This window comes from Macaca mulatta, chromosome 1 (genome assembly GCF_049350105.2).
Source record: "Macaca mulatta isolate MMU2019108-1 chromosome 1, T2T-MMU8v2.0, whole genome shotgun sequence".
In the NCBI taxonomy this organism is placed as follows: Eukaryota; Metazoa; Chordata; class Mammalia; order Primates; family Cercopithecidae; genus Macaca; species Macaca mulatta.
The window spans coordinates 223,463,880-223,480,214 of record NC_133406.1 but is presented as its reverse complement, the minus strand read 5'-3'; the positions used below and the strand labels follow the sequence as shown (position 1 = coordinate 223,480,214).

The following is a 16,335-nucleotide window of genomic DNA, read 5'->3' as shown; positions in this document are numbered from 1 at the left end:
GCTTGCATCTTTCCGACGTCAAACATATTCCTTTCCACCTTCTCTGGCTAAAAGGGGTGCAGCCCATGGGTGACCCTCCAACCCTGCCCTGTACCCGGGCCCTGTGTGCCCTCCCGGGCCAGCGGGCAGTCGTCGGAGCTCAGCCCTACTGCTTGGCACCCCCCTCTGGAGGCCCCATCTTGGTTCTCGCCCCTCCCTTCCTCACCCGAGCCAGCTTTCTGGCCCTCCCAGGCTGGCTGATGGATGGCCCAGCCCTGGCTGGCTTGGCTCAGTCTAGCTTTTCCTCGTGGACTGCCAGGGCCGCCTCCTGTCCTTCTGCTCACCACCCTCGCCTGCCCGGCAGGTCGGGCAAGTGAGTGACTCACACACCTGGGCCCTGTGTGGGCCCAGCCCTGGGAGCCAGTGTACTCACCCTCTGGGCTCCTGCCTGTCCTTCCAGCTACTTCAACTGACAGACGGGACCCTTCCCAATAGAAGGGGGCTGCCCCTGTCACTTGTGCTCCCTTCCCGGAGGACTGCGATTGGACTGCACAGGATTGAGGTCAGTTTCCTTTCTGTTTTTAACCATCTCTGCCCCTCGCTGAGTTGGAGGAAAATCTTTTGGAGGTCGTGGGGGAGGGGTCCCCGCTGTCGTTGACACCCTTGTGCATCAGGCCCAGGGACACCCTGCTCCCTCTCAGCAGGTGCTGGAGCTTGGGGCCACCTTGGGATGGACTCGGTGAGGAGAACCATGCTGGGTGCCTCTATGGGTGTGACCCCAACCCTGCAGCCACCTAGCGGGGCAGGTCACGGCAACCTGGAGTGAGAACGGCAGAGGTGGACTGCAAGGGCATGTGTAGGGGGGTGCTTTCCTCACTTCCTTCTTAGGGTCACAGAGTGAGGGACGCAGCTTGAGATGGCTTCAGTTCAATGGCATCATTTTACAGCTGGGAAAACTGAGGCTTGGGGGAGAGGGAGTAACGAAGGTGGATTGATGCATTGATGGCGGAACTGGGGCTAGAAGCTGGACTGGCTGACTCCCTGCCCAGGGCTCCTTCCTTGGTCCTCCTGGCTCCTGGCTGTTTCCCCCTGCTTTCCCCCCGCCACCCACCCCCGTTAGCTCTCTCCCATGTCATCCGGGCCTCAGCAGGGAGGAGGAATGCAGCTGGTGGGAGCCATTTCACAGGGGGATTTTATGGGCTCACAGTTGGAAGGCATTTTGAAGGTCATCTAGGCCATGAACCTCCGACAGGTGGCTGTTTAGCCACAGCTTGACTATCCCTGGGAATGGAGAGCTCACTTTTTTTTTCTCCCTGAAATGGAGTTTCCCTCTTGTTGCCCAGGCTGGAGTGCAATGGCACGATCTTGGCTTACCACAACCTCCACCTCCCAGGTTGAAGCGATTCTCCTGCCTCAGCCTCTCGAGTAGCTGGGATTACAGGCATGCACCACCACGCCCAGCTAATTTTGTATTTTTAGTAGAGACAGGGTTTCTCCATGTTGGTCAGGCTGGTCTCGAACTGCCAACCTCAGGTGATCCACCTGCCTTGGCCTCCCAAAGTGCTGGGATTACAGGCGTAGCGCTCACTGTTTTTGGAGGCAGTCTCTTTTATTTGCATGGCCAGTGTCTGGCAAATTACTGGGCACTTACTTCGTGGCGAGCACTTTGCTAACAAAGTACAGTAGGTGTGCAAATGCCTTTCATCCCCGACACCCCAATGAGTTAAGTGTTATTGGTATCACTCTTATTTTATAGTAGAGGAAACAGGCACAGAGAGGTTAAGTAACTTACTCAAGATTTCAGAGCTTGAGGAGGAGGAGCTGAGTTTTGAACCCAGGGAGTGTGGTTCCAGGGCTCAGCCAAGGTCTTAGCTGCTGTACTTGGCTGCTACCATAGGAGAACGGGACTTCCTAGGGAGGGGGTCCTGCCTGGCATGGTGAAGCTGAGGTTGGAAGGGGGACATTTAGGTGACTGCGTGACGCTCTGGTTGGTTGGCCTCCTGGGGCTGAAATGCCACCATCCAAGCTCTTCTCCTGTCACCTGCTTTGCCTCCTTGGCAGATTACCCTATCCTCACGTAGCCCCCAGCTACCGGAATCCAGGACCAATGACTGATGACTCCCAGGACAGTTGCGTGCAATAACAGAGGGAGGGTTGAAAGCTGTGGCTCGGGATCTCCGACACCACTGTCAGGGTTTCCTTGGAGTGTCCTGGGCAAAGGAGGCAGGAGGTGAGAGTGGGCGTGGCAGAGGGGTAGGAGGGGCCTGGGCCCTGCGTCTGTTTCCTTCTTAACATTTTGACCTCCTGGAGTGGCACCTCATGTGCTGCCTGTCCACCCCACCTTGCCCATCTATTTAGGGGAGCTTGGTGGTTAATGAGGGCAGCACCTCATCCTACGGTGCTGGACAGTTTACAAAGCCAGCCGACGCCGTCCTGAAGGGTGCTCACAACAGCCTGGGGAGCTGGGAAGGGCAGGAATTGTGATAATGCTCATAGTTGAGGGATGGAGGCTCAGAGAGGTCAGGTGAGCTGCCTGGGGCCGCACAGCTAAGTGATGGAACAGAGTCAGATCCTGCCTCTCCAACCTCCCGACCCCCGGCTTCTAACAGAGCATGCTCCACACCAAGGCTGGCTCCTCCTCTATGTGGTTTTTCCTCCAGAGAAATCCTCGTCAGGGGCAGAAGTGTCAGGGCTGCTGAGGCAGGGCTGTCTCCCCAGCTTTTGGCCCCTAAATCAGAGTCTCCTGAGGTGGCAGAAGAGAGGGCTACCCCTCTCTTCTGTCCCCGCAAAGGCTTGCTCTGAGTGTGATGCCAGGAGTCCTTCTGGCTGGATCTCTTCAGTTAATGAGACTTTGGGACTTTCAGGGGGATGACTGGCCTGGCTCCATTCACATCCCCGATATCTTCTTCCTAGACTTCCTCTCCAGGGCAGTCATGGGAACAAGAGATTCTTAAATTGATCCCATCCCGTCTTCTCCTTCTCCTAATGATAATACTAATCACAGCAATATTAACTACTAATGCTAGTCATGTTCCTAGTGGCACACGTCTGTGATCTCAGCTACGCGGGGGGCTGAGATGGAAGGATCGCCTGAGCCCAGAAGTTTGAGGCTGCAGTGAACTGTGATTGCCATTGCTACATTTTCTTTTTCTTTTCTTTTTTTATTTTGGAGATGGGGTCTAGCTCTGTTGCCCAGACTGGAGTGCAGTGGTGTGATCCCGGCTCACTGCAACATCCGCCTCCTGAGTTCAAGTGATTCTCCTGCCTCAGCCTCCCAAGTAGCTGGGACTACAGGCGCCCACCACCACGCCTGGCTAATTTTTGTATTCTCAGTAGAGATGGGGTTTCACCATGTTGGCCAGGCTGGTCTCGAATTCCTGGCCTCAAGTAATCAGCCCGCCTTGGCCTCCTAAAGTGCTGGGGTTACAGGAGTGAGCCACTGCACCCAGCCCACCATTGCTACATTTTCATTTATTGGGCACCCACCGTATACCAAGCTCTGTGCCAGGCATCCTTTAGGCCATAGCTCATTGAGCCCTCCTGGCAACCCCATTTCACAGATGAGGAAGCTGAGGTCCAGAAAGATGAAGTCACTTGCCCTGGGTCACATAGCTGGTCAATGACACTGAAATCACCAGTCAGAAAGTTGAAAGCACACTTCACCCTAAGTCACCACCCAAGGTCACACACTGTTCATGGCACAGCCAAGACTAGAGCCTGGCTTGGCTGAATCCTGATTTCCTGCTCTTCCCACTCAGTGCCTCTGGGTTGGGCTACAGTGGGACTTTTGAGCCATGGATTCTAGAGTTGTTTCTGCCTTTATAGGACATTAAACAAGCCACTGAATCTCTTGTGGCCTGGGTCACACCATCTGAGTGCAGGGGCTGGTGATTTATTCCCTGCGAATGATAGTCATGTCTGGGAATGCTTTTCAACACTGGCACATGCACACAGAGAATTAGTATGAAGAGAGGTAATTACCCAAGCCATGTCTCCAGTCTCTTCTGTGACTGAAAGCTTTGATATTTAATCCTTAGAATGAACTTGGACCTCCGGATATGGTGGCTCATGCCTGTAGTCCCAGCACTTTGGGAGGCTGAGGCAGATGGATCACATGAGGTCAGGAGTTCAAGACCAGCCTGGTGCCGGGCGCGGTGGCTCACGCCTGTAATCCCAGCACTTTGGGAGGCCGAGGCGGGCGGATCACAAGGTCAGGAGATCGAGACCACGGTGAAACCCCGTCTCTACTAAAAATACAAAAAATTAGCCGGGCGCGGTTGTGGGCGCCTGTAGTCCCAGCTACTCGGGAGGCTGAGGCAGGAGAATGGCGTGAACCCGGGAGGCGGAGCTTGCAGTGAGCCGAGATCGCGCCACTGCACTCCAGCCTGGGCGACAGAGCGAGACTCCGTCTCAAAAAAAAAAAAAAAAAAAAAAAAAAAGACCAGCCTGGTGAACATGGCAAAACCTTATCTCTACTAAAATACAAAAATTAGCTGGGCAGAGTGTTGTGCACCTGTAATCCCAGCTACTCAAGAAGCTGAGGCAGGAGAATCGCTTGAACCTGGGAGGTGGAGGTTGCAGTGAGCTGAGATTGTGTCACTGCACTCCAGCTTGGGTGACAGAGGGAGACTCCGTCTCAAGAAAAAAAAAAAACAAAAAAGAATGACCTTGGACCAGACTGGGCAACATAGTAAAACCCCAACTCTACAAAAAACAAACAAACAAACAAAAATTAGCCTGGTGTGGTGGCTCACCTGTTGTCCCAGCTTCTCAGGAGGCGGAGGTAGGAGGATCACTTGAGCCCAGGAGGTCGAGGCTGCAGTGAGCCAAGATGGTATTACTGCACTCCACCCTGGGCAGCAGAGTGAGACCCTGTCTCAAGGAAAATTTTATATATGTATATATATATATATATATATATATATGTGTGTGTGTGTGTGTGTGTGTGTGTGTGTGTATAAAGTGACTTTGGGATGCAGGAACACAAGCCATGTTCTATTGTAGGGAAGCTGAGACTCAGGGACATGAACTCACTTACTCAAGGTCATAGGACCAGGAGATGGGGAACCAAGGATTTGAACTTGGTCTGGTCTTCATGTTCCCAGAAGTAAGCACCTCCCGTCATGTAGAGAGGCAGCTCCCCGGGGAATGAGAGTCTCCCAGGGTACTCGGACAAGAAGCAGTGAACAAGTTTGGAGCATGGACTCCTTGGATTCCAGGAGACCAGGCTTATAGGAACAAAGTTTAGGAGCTTAGCAGGTAGGTCTGAGGCAGGTGGCCTGGTGCTGCCACAAAGTAAGTCCTCTTCTCCCCTGCTCAGGCCTGCTCCCATTTTTTCCTTCAGCAGAATGACAGAGACCCCCTTCCCCCATCCTCCCTTGTCTCAGAAACAGAGGCAGCCTTTGTTTCAAGGGGAACCAAGAAAACAAGGACCTCTCCCGACCACACTGTGACCTGCTCTGCAGGTAACCCTGGTCCTTCCTCCTGGCCCAGCCAAACCCAGCTCAGCTACTGTAAAGACATCCGATATCCCAGCAGGGGGAGGGAGGAGAGGGAGGGAGCCAGTGGGGTTAGGTAGTGCCCCTGCCCACCTTCTCCCTCCCCATCTTAGTCTACCCTGTCTCTCCCCGTGAGCAATGTTATAATTAAATCTGATAAATCCGTTCTATCTGGTAAAAAGGGTCCCAATGTCATGGTTGGTTTGAGCCAATTGGGGTGGCGGATGGGACCCTAGGCTGGGAGCCAGGAGGCTGCCTCTGCTCCCCACTCCATTCTTCACGCCCTGCATGACCTTGAGCAAATGCTTGCCCTCTTGGGGCCTCAGTTTCTCTCTCTAGGAAAGCAGGATGTTGGCTTGAGCCATGGGTTCTAGTCTTGTTCCTGGTGGCACACGCCTGTGGTCCCAGCTACTCGGGAGGCTGAGATGGAAGGATCGCCTGAGCCCAGAAGTTGGAGGCTGTCGTGAGCTGTGATGACACCACTGTGCTCCAGCCTGGGCAACAGAGCGCGACTCCTTTCCAAATAAAGAAATAAAATCATTTTCTTAATAATTTTTTTTTTTTAAAGTAAAGAGGCTGAGTGATGTGGCTCATGCCTGTAATCCCAGCACTTTGGGAGGCTGAGATGGGCAGATCACTTGAGATCAGGAGTCTGAAACCAGCCTGGCCAACATGGTGAAACCTCGTCTCTGCTAAAAATACAAAAATTAGCCAAGAATGGTGGCGTGCGCCTGCGTCCCAGCCACTCTGGAGGCCAAGGCGGGAGAATTGCTTGAACTCTGGAGGTGGAGGTTGTAGTGAGCTGAGATCCCGCCACTGCACTCTAGCCTGGGTGACAGAGCGAGACCCTCTCTCTCAAAAAAAAAAAAAAAAAAAAGTAAAGAAAACCAGGAGGAAAATAACTAGAGGGCAATAACTCCCTCTACCCCACCCCCGATTCCTCAGGGCCCTGCCAGCTCTGAAAGTCTCTGAATTGCTCGAATGGGTGGCTCCCGGGTGCCCTCTCTGGGTTCCCTGCCAGTGCTCCCCTCTCCTTCCTCCCTGCGTGGCCGCAAAGCCCAGGGAGCACAGGAATGCGGGGGAGGTTCTTATTGCTTCTGATTTTCGGGGGACTGGCCAAGACTGGAGCGATCTCTGTAAAAACCTGCCCCGAGTCTGTGTGGCCAATTTTTGGAATAAACCCGGAATGCCAACGTTTGCGGGAGAAAAGGCCTCCTAAGTCCTTTCCACCTTATTAGTGGACAAATTTGGACTTTTTGGTCAGACTTGGGTTCAAATCTCAGCTCTGTCCCTTCAGATGGTGTGAACTTGGTTGAGTCACTTGGTCTCACTGAGGTGTTGAGAGGGTTGAGAGTTATCCCAGGCAGATCACTAAGCCTGGTGCATAGCAAATGCTCAGTGAAAGGAAGGCCACGTCTTGGCACCAGGTTTGCCCCAACTCCGTTTCTGACAAATTGACAAGGCTGGCTGGGCGCAGTCACTCACACCTGTAATCCCAGCGCTTTGGGAGGCCAAGGTGGGTGGGTTGCTTGAGCCCAGGAGTTTGAGACCAGCCTGGGCAACATGGCGAAACCTTATCTCTACTGAAAATACGAAAATTAGTCAGACGTGGCGGTGCGTGCCTGTAGTCTCAGCTACTTAGAGGCGGAAGCATGAGAATTGCTTGAGCCTGTGAGACAGAGGTTGCAGTGAGCCAAGATCACACCACTGCACTCCAGCCTGGACAAGAGTGAGACCCTGTCTCCAAAAGAAAAAAAAAAGACAAGGCTCAGGGATGGCGGGATGCCTCGTTGTGCTGTCTTGGACGGCAATGACTTGTTCCATTCAGGCGGTGGATGTCTCTAAGTGGGGCAGGGATCCCACTCTGCTTTCTAGCCTTTATCTCTTCTTCATTTTCTTGAAAAGTTTGTTCTGGAAACTACGAAACTGGGCCACAGGCCTCCATGCCTGCTTTCCTGGGACTACCGGGTTGTTTCATCTCTGAGTCTTGCTTCTCTCACAGGAAACTGGAAGCCCTGGGCTCTGATCAGGGAATGCAGGGGTGGGGGAAGGGGGCAACCTGCTTCACATTGATCTCACCCCAGAACCGGGTGGCTGGCTGACGCCGCTGATCAGAATTCATGTGGTCAGAGGATTTGTGGGTCAGCATGAGATCTTTTAATACGCCAGAGAATCATCTCCCTAAAGTTCTAGGCTGCTGGCAGGTGCCCCACACACAATTCTGAGACAGCACCCAGGGAATGGGTTGGGATTGACTCTGAACAGAACTTGAGAGTCTGGCAAGGCTCTGTTCCCAGGCCCCACCCTGGAGCCACAGGGCAGGGAGCTCACTACATTGGAGACATTTTATGGCACCACCCGTTCCCCCCAGCCGGAGCTCATCCAGAGACCTGTAGTTTGGGATTGAGCAGGTTAAATTCCCAGTGGCTTCTGGGAAAATGCTTGATCAGACTCTGTACGCTGCTATCTTTACTGAGCTCTCTCAAAGTTCATCACCCCCAGGACGCTCCTTTTTTTTTTTTCCCTACCCCTAAAACATCAACATACTCTTCTCTGCTTTGCCTGGAATCCTTGCCAGGGGATTTTCCAGTTAGCAGAAAAACTGCATCCAGTTTCCGACCTATTCACTGAGGGGGTGGGTGACTGGGAAAGGAGGGTTATTGCCCTCTAGTGCTTTTCCTCTTCCTTTTCTTTTTTCTTTTCTTTCTTTCTTTTTTTTTTTTATTTTTTTGAGATAGAGTCTCACTCGGTCATCCAGGCTGTAATGCAGTGGCACGATCTCGGCTCACTGCAACCTATGCCTCCGGGGTTCAAGCGATTCTCCTGCCTCAGTCTCCTGAGTAGCTGGGACCACAGGCATAAGCCACCATACCTGGCTAATTTTCGTATTTTTAGTAGAGATGGGGTTTTGCCATGTTGGTCTCAAACTCCTGAACTCAAGTGATCTGCCTGCCTTGGTCTCCCAAAGTGCTAGGATTATAGGTGTGAGCTGTTGCACCCGGCCCCTTTCCTTTTCCTCTTGGTTTTCTTTACTTTAAAAAAATTCGTTAAGATAATTATTTTCTTTGTTTGTTTGTTTATTTATTTATTTGAAACAGAGTCTTGCTCTGTCCCCCAGGCTGGAGTACAGTGGCATGATCACAGTTCATTGCAGCCTTGAACTCCCGGGCTCAAGTGATCCTCCCACCTTAGCCTCCCAAGTAGCTAGGACCACAGGCGTACACCACCATGCCTGTATAATTTATTTTTACTTTTTGTAGACTATGTTGCCCAGGCTGGTCTTGAACTCCAGGGCCCAAGTGATCCTCCCACCTTGACCTCTTAAAGTGTTACAGGCATAAACCACTGTGCTTGTCCTCCTTTTGGTTTTCAATTGTATTTATCTGTCCATCCATCTATCCATCCATCTATCCATCCATCCATCCATCCATGCATCCATCGATCCATCCAGCCAGCCATCCAGACATCCTCCATCCATCCATTTGTCCACCACCCATAATTTTCATCCATCCATCCATCCTCCATCCATTCATTCATCTAAAGACTGTTTATTGAATTCCTCTTCTATGCCAGGCACTGCATTCTGGAGACACAGCTCTGTGCACTGGATACATGATCCTGCCCTCAGGAGGATTACAGTATAGCAGGGGTAACAGACAATTTAACAAGCACTATAGTACTTGGTGCTACGGCTTAACGTCTCTGCTTATCAGTGTGCTCATCTGTTGCGTGGGATGGTTCCAGTACTTACTTCATGGGATTATTGTGTTTCCATGGCATAATACAGTAAAGGGCTGGCTCAGGTCTTGTCGTGTAGCAAGTGTTCAATAAATGTTAGCTATGTTGATGGTGATGGTTGTGATGATGGTGATGCAGATGATGATGATTAAGATCATTTTGTTTTGTTTTGTTTTGTTTTGTTTTTTTGAGATGGAGTCTCGCTCTGTTGCCCAGGCTGGAGTGCAGTGGCACAGTCTTGGCTCACTGCAACCTCTACCTCCTGGGCTCAAGCGATCTCCTGCCTCAGCCTCCCAAGCAGCTAGGACTACAGGCACGTACCACCACACCCAGCTAATTTTTGTATTTTTAGTAGAAACAGGGTTTCACCATGTTGGCCAGGCTGGTCTTGAACTCCTGACCTCAAGTGATCCACTTTCCTTGGCCTTCCTTGGCCTCTCATGCCTTGGGTTTACAGGCATGAGCCACCACATCCGGCCAATTAAGATCATTTAACACAGGGTCTGGCATTAACTAGTTAACCAGATGTATCCATGAGTTGTTCTGAGCAGTTGGCTTGTCCTTGGCAGCCACAGACAGTAGAGGGCATGGTGACATAGGGCAGACCCCAAGCCAGCTTCTCAGGGTGGGGAAGCCCATGAGCAAACCACCTCCACAAAGGTGCTGTGGATGCCAGCCGTGGCTTCTGGGCTGGGTCTAAGGGGTTCTTCAGGGAAGCCTGGGCCACCACAGCTGCCTATCTGGTTTGCCCAGTTAGGAGCTGGTTGAGAAGCATCCAAGGGCAAAATGACCCATGAGATGAAGAGCTGTGGACTGCCTTCGCAGGGGCTGGGGCAGGCTATCTGGGAAGTTCCTGGGAGCTCAGAGGAGAGGGGTGGCACTGGAGGATGAGAGGAGGCAGCTATAAGTGAGGCTCTAAGCAGAGCAGCCAGGAATGATCGGGGGTCCCTGGTAACCTTCCATGGGGCTTATGGGGCCATGGGGCCAGGATCATATCAGTCTTTTTTTTTTTTTTTTTCTGAGACGCAATCTTGCTCTTGTTGCCTAGGCTGGAGTGCAGTGGGACGATCTTGGCTCACTGTGACCTCTGCCTCCCAGGTTCAAGCGATTCTCCTGCCTCAGCCTCCTGAGTAGCTGGGATTACAGGTGCCTGCCACCACGCCTGGCTAATTTTTGTATTTTTAGTAGAGATAGGGTTTCACCATGTTGGCCAGGCTGGTCTTGAACTCCTGACCTCAGGTGATCCACTCGCCTCGGCCTTCCAAAATGCTGGGATTACAGACGTGAGCCACCGCACCTGGCCACACAGCAGTCTTGTTTCTTTCACTGGCGGCTCCTGGAATGGTGCTGGGCACACCCTAGGCACCTGGGATGTTTGCTGAATGCATGCCAAGTCTTTATTGGGATGGTGTGGTCTGACTGTCATGCTGGCTTACCTGGAAGGAACAGTGGTTCTGGAACCAGAGAGAAGAGAGTTCAAACCCTGGCACCCCCACTTACCAGCTCTGCGGGACAATGGGTAAGACATTTCCCCTTTCTGAGCCTCAGTTTCCTCATCTGCAGAATAGGAATTGCAATATCAACATTGAGGGTTGTTGTGTAGATAGGAGATGGTACAGGGGGTGGTGAGGTTGGCACTCAGAAGGTACCCATGAAGGAGCAGCTGTTATTGTTGTTATCCATGCATCTGTGGTGACACCCAGGGTTGTGAGCCAGTATTGTGGGATTGAGAAGGTGGGGATAGAGTGTCGGCTGGACCCACATTGTGAAGTTTTGGGGCAGTGTGGTGGGGGAGAGTCAGATAGACCTGGAATCTGTTGTTTACTTGCTGTGTGACCTCAGGCACGCTACTTACCTTTCTGGACCTCAGTTTCTTGTATGAAAAAGGAGATCTTGAAAGCAGCCATTATGGTTGGGCGTGGTGGCTCATGCCTGTAATCCCAGCAACTGGGGAGGCCGAGGTGGGTGGATCACTTGAGGTCAGGAGTTCGAAACCAGCCTGGCCAACATGGTGAAAACCCCGAATACAAAAATTAGCCGGGCATGGTGGCAGGCGCCCTAGAATCCCAGCTACTTGGCAGGCTGAGGCAAGAGAATTGCTTGAACCTGGGAGGCAGAGGTTGCAATGAGCCGAGATCGTGCTACTGTACTACAGACTAGGTGACAGAGCAGAGCAAGACTCCATCTTAAAAAAAAAAAAAAAAAAAAAAGAGGGCAGACATTCTACAGAGTTCTTGCAATAGTCAATGGGATCATGCATGAAGACTGCAGAGCCTGGCATATGGTAAATGTAGACAGATGCACAATAAAAGTGGGGACATCATCAGCACAGGTGGCCTTCAGAGGAGGAATGGGGTGAGAGGTCTTTGGAGGGGTGGATGTGGGATACAGTGGGGACTCTGGGTTTTGGTGGAGGGAAGGGGCTCAGGGCCTCTTTCATGTCATGTCCCTGACGTGCTAAGTCTCCCTTCCAAGGTGACCCACCCCCTGTGCCTCTGCTGACCCACTAGGTGGGTCAACATGACCATCCTGGGCTTTCAGGTCTCAGAAGATGTCATATCTGGGAGCTTAACCTCTTGAGTTTTGGGGGAAGACTTGGGCAAGCTTAACCAGAGGTCACACAGTCTGGGGGCAGGAGCATGGACTCTGGATTTAAACCCCAGCTCTTTCACTCACCCACTGTGTGACCTTGGACAAGTCACTTAACCTCTCTGGGCCTCTGTATTTATTCATAAAGCAGGATAGAGCCACCTTCCTTGCAGGGTTGCCTGGAGGCGTGGCACACAGTGGGCCTCTGTAAACGGGAGAGATGGGTGTGATTCCATGCCGCCTCCACACAGCCTCCGCAGAGGGCAAGGGAGTAGATGGTAATGAGCTCTGGGGCTGGTCCAAAAAGCCAGTCTATAAAACCCCTGCCTGCAGCTTCTGGTGTGTTGCTCATGGGAGTTTATGTGAAGGACACAGCCGGATAACAGCCCATTGTTCTGAGTGGGGATGGTTTTATGACTCTTAGAAAGCGTCTTTCATCTGGGAGACCAGGGAGCTTATGGAGCCTCCCCGCCCTGGGCAGTGAAACTGTGGGATGATGAAGGTTTCTGGGGCTGGTGCCAGGCTGCAGCCATGGCCAGGCCCTCCTGCCACAGCCCAGGCCAGCCAGTGGGAGCTGAGCACCCGCCCCCCGCCACCCACCCACCAAGTGTCACTGAAGTCTCTCTCTAGGCCCTGCCCTCCTGAGGACCTCTTGCCCTGGCCCACAGTCTCCAGCCAGGTCTGCTTGGCAAGGCTGGAGGTTCACTGTGTCCCCTGGGCTCTCTCTCTGCTTCCTCTCCTCAGCAGCCAGTGACACATTCCCTCTATCTTTACGGTAACTTCTAGAACAGGCCCTCTGCCCTGTCTGCCATCAGCTGACCAGCAACTCTTATGCCTGGGAGCCTGGCCTGGTGCTCTGAGCCCTGGGTTGGAGCAGTAATCTGATGCCAGGAAGCAAAGACCTTGTCTCCTTGTCCTTTCTGGCTCCTTGGCCAGGCCCCAAGCCGAGAAATGCAACCTCCCCTTGGCTCAGCAGACAGCCCCAAGTGCTCTGCCTGTTATCCCTAGAGGAGGCTGCAGATAGCCCTGAGGAGTAGGTGGCCCCCTGGGGCCTGCGGGGTTTGGCCTGCTGGGTAGAGGAGCTGTATGTGTTTGCAACTGCCTCTGATACCCCAGCCTACATTTACCCTGTGCTAAGGCTTTGTCCTTTGTCCCTTTCCCCTTGACTTTTTTTTTTTTTTTTGAGATGGAGTCTCGCTCTGTTGCCCAGGCTGGAGTGAAGTGGTGTGATCTTGGCTCACTGCAACCTCCGCCCCCCCAGGTTCTAGCTATTCTCCTGCCTCAGTCTCCCGAGTAGCTGGGACTACAGGTGCAGACCACCTCACCCAGCTGATTTTTGTATTTTTAGTAGAGACGGGGTTTCACCATATTGGCGAGGCTGGTCTCGAACTCCCGACCTCAGGTAATCCGCCTACCTCGGCCTCCCAAAGTGTTGGGGTTACAGGTGTGAACCACCGTACCCGCGCCCCTCCCCGACTTGGTCTTTTCTGTTTTAGGAGATACAGGAAGGTTAAAGCAGGGTGCTGGGGATACCTTGTGCCTTAATTGGTCACTCTTCTTGCACAGGACTCAGGAATGGCCCCTTCGTCCTGCACCAGGACAGTAGCCAGGGACAAACAGCACCTCCCGAATATTCATCTCTCCTCTCATCATAGGCTTCTTTGCTTTCAAGGAATAAAAATCCACTCAAGTGGTTCAAGTGAAGGGGTGCTGAGTAAGAACAGGTCATTTTGACGAACATTCAAGGCTAGGACAGAGTGTCTTTGTGCCTCAGTTTCCTCATCGGTAAAATGGGGATAAAAGTATCCACTTTATAGGGTTCCTGTGAGGATTAAATGAGCTAATACATGTGAAGTGTTTAAACAGAACCTGGTATATAGAGAGTGCTATTAGGCATTTGCTATTATTATTTTATCATTATTTTTGTAGAGATGGGGTCTTGCTATGTTGCCCAGGCTGGTCTTGAACTCTTGGGCTCAAGCAATCCTCCCAACTTGGCTTCCCAAAGTGCTGAGATTATAAGCGTGAGCCACTGTGCCGGCCTGCCGTGGTTATTTTGACACTGCATCACCAGGAGAATGGGCTACTCAGACTAGTCTCTCCTGACACTAAGTCCCGTAAAGGAGCAGCTCAGGGAAGTCAGGCTGCCTTCCGCCTGATCCCCTGGGACACCTGTGGCTGTGTCTTTGACCTTAGCTTGCTTCCCCCCAAATGCAGGTCCTGGATTATGAAGAACCTAGAAGACTTCAGGGGTTGCTTAGTGCATCCCAGCTCCCCTCAAAATTCCTGTCCTATTGAACAGGGGCAGGAATGTTATGGAAAGAGGGTTTCAACTTGGTAAGACAGACTCTATCATCCTCATTTGTAAGCAAAATGTGACCCATTCTCTCTTTGATACTAGCCTGTTCACGATTGGCTTGATGACGTAGTGCATAATAAGGACTGGCTGCTGGCTGGGCACTCTCCATTCATGCTGCCTATGCGAGGCGGATATCCAGACTTGGGAAGTCCACATTCCCATCCACCCACTTTCTTTCTTTCTTTTTTTCTCTTGAGACGGAGTCTTGTTCTGTCTCCCAGGCTGGAGTACAGCAGCGTGATCTTGGCTCACTGCAACCTCCGCCTCCTGGGTTTAAGAGATTCTCCTGCCTCAGCTTCCTGAGTAGCTGGGATTACAGGCAGCTGCCACCACACCTAGCTAATTTTTGTATTTTTAGTAGAGACGAAGTTTCGTCATGTTGGCCAGGCTGGTCTCGAACTCCTGACCTCAAGTGATCCACATACCTCGGACTCCCAAAGTGCTGGGATTACAGATGTGAGTCATTGTGCCTTGCCAGCCAACATGCCCAGCCCACCCATTTTCTGTTTTTTTGTTTGTTTGTTTGTTTGTTTTTTTTGGAGAAGGAGTCTTGCTCTGTTGCCTGGGCTGGAGTGCAGTGACACAATCTCAGCTCACTGCAACCTCCGCCTCCTGGGTTCAAGTGATTCTCCTGCCTCAGCCTCCCTAGTAGCTGGGATTGCAGGCGCGTGCCACCATGCCCAGCTAATTTTTATATTTTTAGTGGAGACAGGGTTTTGCCATATTGGCCAGGCTGGTCTCAAACTCCTGACCTCAGGTGATCCGTCTGCCTTGGCCTCCCAAAGTGCTGAGATTACAGGTGTGAGCCACCATGCCCAGCCAGTTTCTTTTCTACGGCAGAGGTAGATCAAACTTTTTGATCTACTTTTTTGATCACCCTCAAACTTTTTGGCATCAGGAACTGGTTTCGTGGATGTGGAAGACAATTTTTCCATGGTTGGGGCTGGGGGATGGTTTCGGGATGATTCGAGTGCATGACATTCATTGTGCACTTTATTTCTATTATTACATTGTAATATATAATGAAATAATTACACAACTCACCATAATGTAGAATCAGTGGAAGCCCTGAGCTTGTTTTCCTGCAACCAGACGGTTCCATCTGGGGGTGATGGGAGACAGTGACAGATCATCAGGCATTAGATTCTCATAAGGAGCGTGCAATCTAGATCCCTCGCATGTGCAGTTCACAATAGGGTTTGTGGTCCTCTGAGAATCTAATGCCACCGCTGCTTATCTGACAGGAAGCGGAGCTCAGGTGGTAATGTGAGTGATGGGAGTGGCTGTAAATACAGATGAAGCTTGCTTACCTGCCACTCACTTACTGCTGTGTGGCCTGGTTCCTAACAGGCCACAGACTGGTTCTGGTGCATGGCCAGGGGATTGGGGACCCCTGCACTATGGAGCTGACTGGTGGGAGCGGGGCCAGACTGGGAGGCAGCAGCGAGGGCCCTGGGTCCCCATCTTGGCTTTTCCACCAGATTGCTGAGCAACCTTGGACAGGTCACCTAGCCTCTCTGACCAGGGAAATACCACCCCTGTACGCCCTCATTCCCTCTTTCCCAGGTCAGCAGTGGAGACAAGGAGGATGGACTCCTGAGTCCCATCCAGATGTAATGTATCATCGATGATTTTGCTTACACAATAAATCCTGCCCTCACCAGAGTGCTCAGTGAGTGGGTGATTCTGGTTAATTGAATGTTCTGGGACATGGAAATGTTCCCAGAAATCCTTTTTGTTCCTTTTGTGGCTATTGAAACCCATCCACTCATCTATTCAGCACATATTTGTCTCGTGTCTATGCTGCAGCAGGTTTTGGAGCAGGTGCCGGGGATACCACCCGGAATGAAACAACAGAGTCCAGCCTCCGTGGATTCACAGTCCGGGGAGGAGACACGTGGCATACATGCCACCACACATGGTAGGCAGGGCACACTGACCAGGGAATGCAGGCTGCGGGTAGGAACCAGGGGCCCACCGCAGAAGTCCTTGGAAAGAGCTCCCAGAGAAGGTGCTATTTATGTTAACAGCACTAAAAAGCAATTAACCATAGTGTCTGGGGGATGGAGTAGTCAGGGGTATTCCAGCCGAGAGCAAAGGCTCAGAGAAACACCTGTGCATTCATTTGTGCTGTGGAGGTTAGAGTGTACAACTGGGGTAGGGCACAATGGC

The 16,335-nt window shown here is 51.9% G+C and overlaps 1 protein-coding gene across 5 annotated transcripts in view; it reads left to right on the top strand.

Moving 5' to 3' along the window:
- The first annotated feature begins 229 nt into the window (after positions 1–229).
- Positions 230–16,335, top strand: part of ARHGEF10L (Rho guanine nucleotide exchange factor 10 like) — a 179,668-nt gene continuing 163,562 nt past the window's right edge. For all 5 annotated transcript variants that reach the window (XM_077972446.1, XM_077972391.1, XM_077972342.1 and 2 more), the window contains exon 1: positions 230–541. The gene's annotated coding sequence lies outside the window, so the exon portion shown is untranslated. The remainder of the gene's footprint in view (positions 542–16,335) is intronic.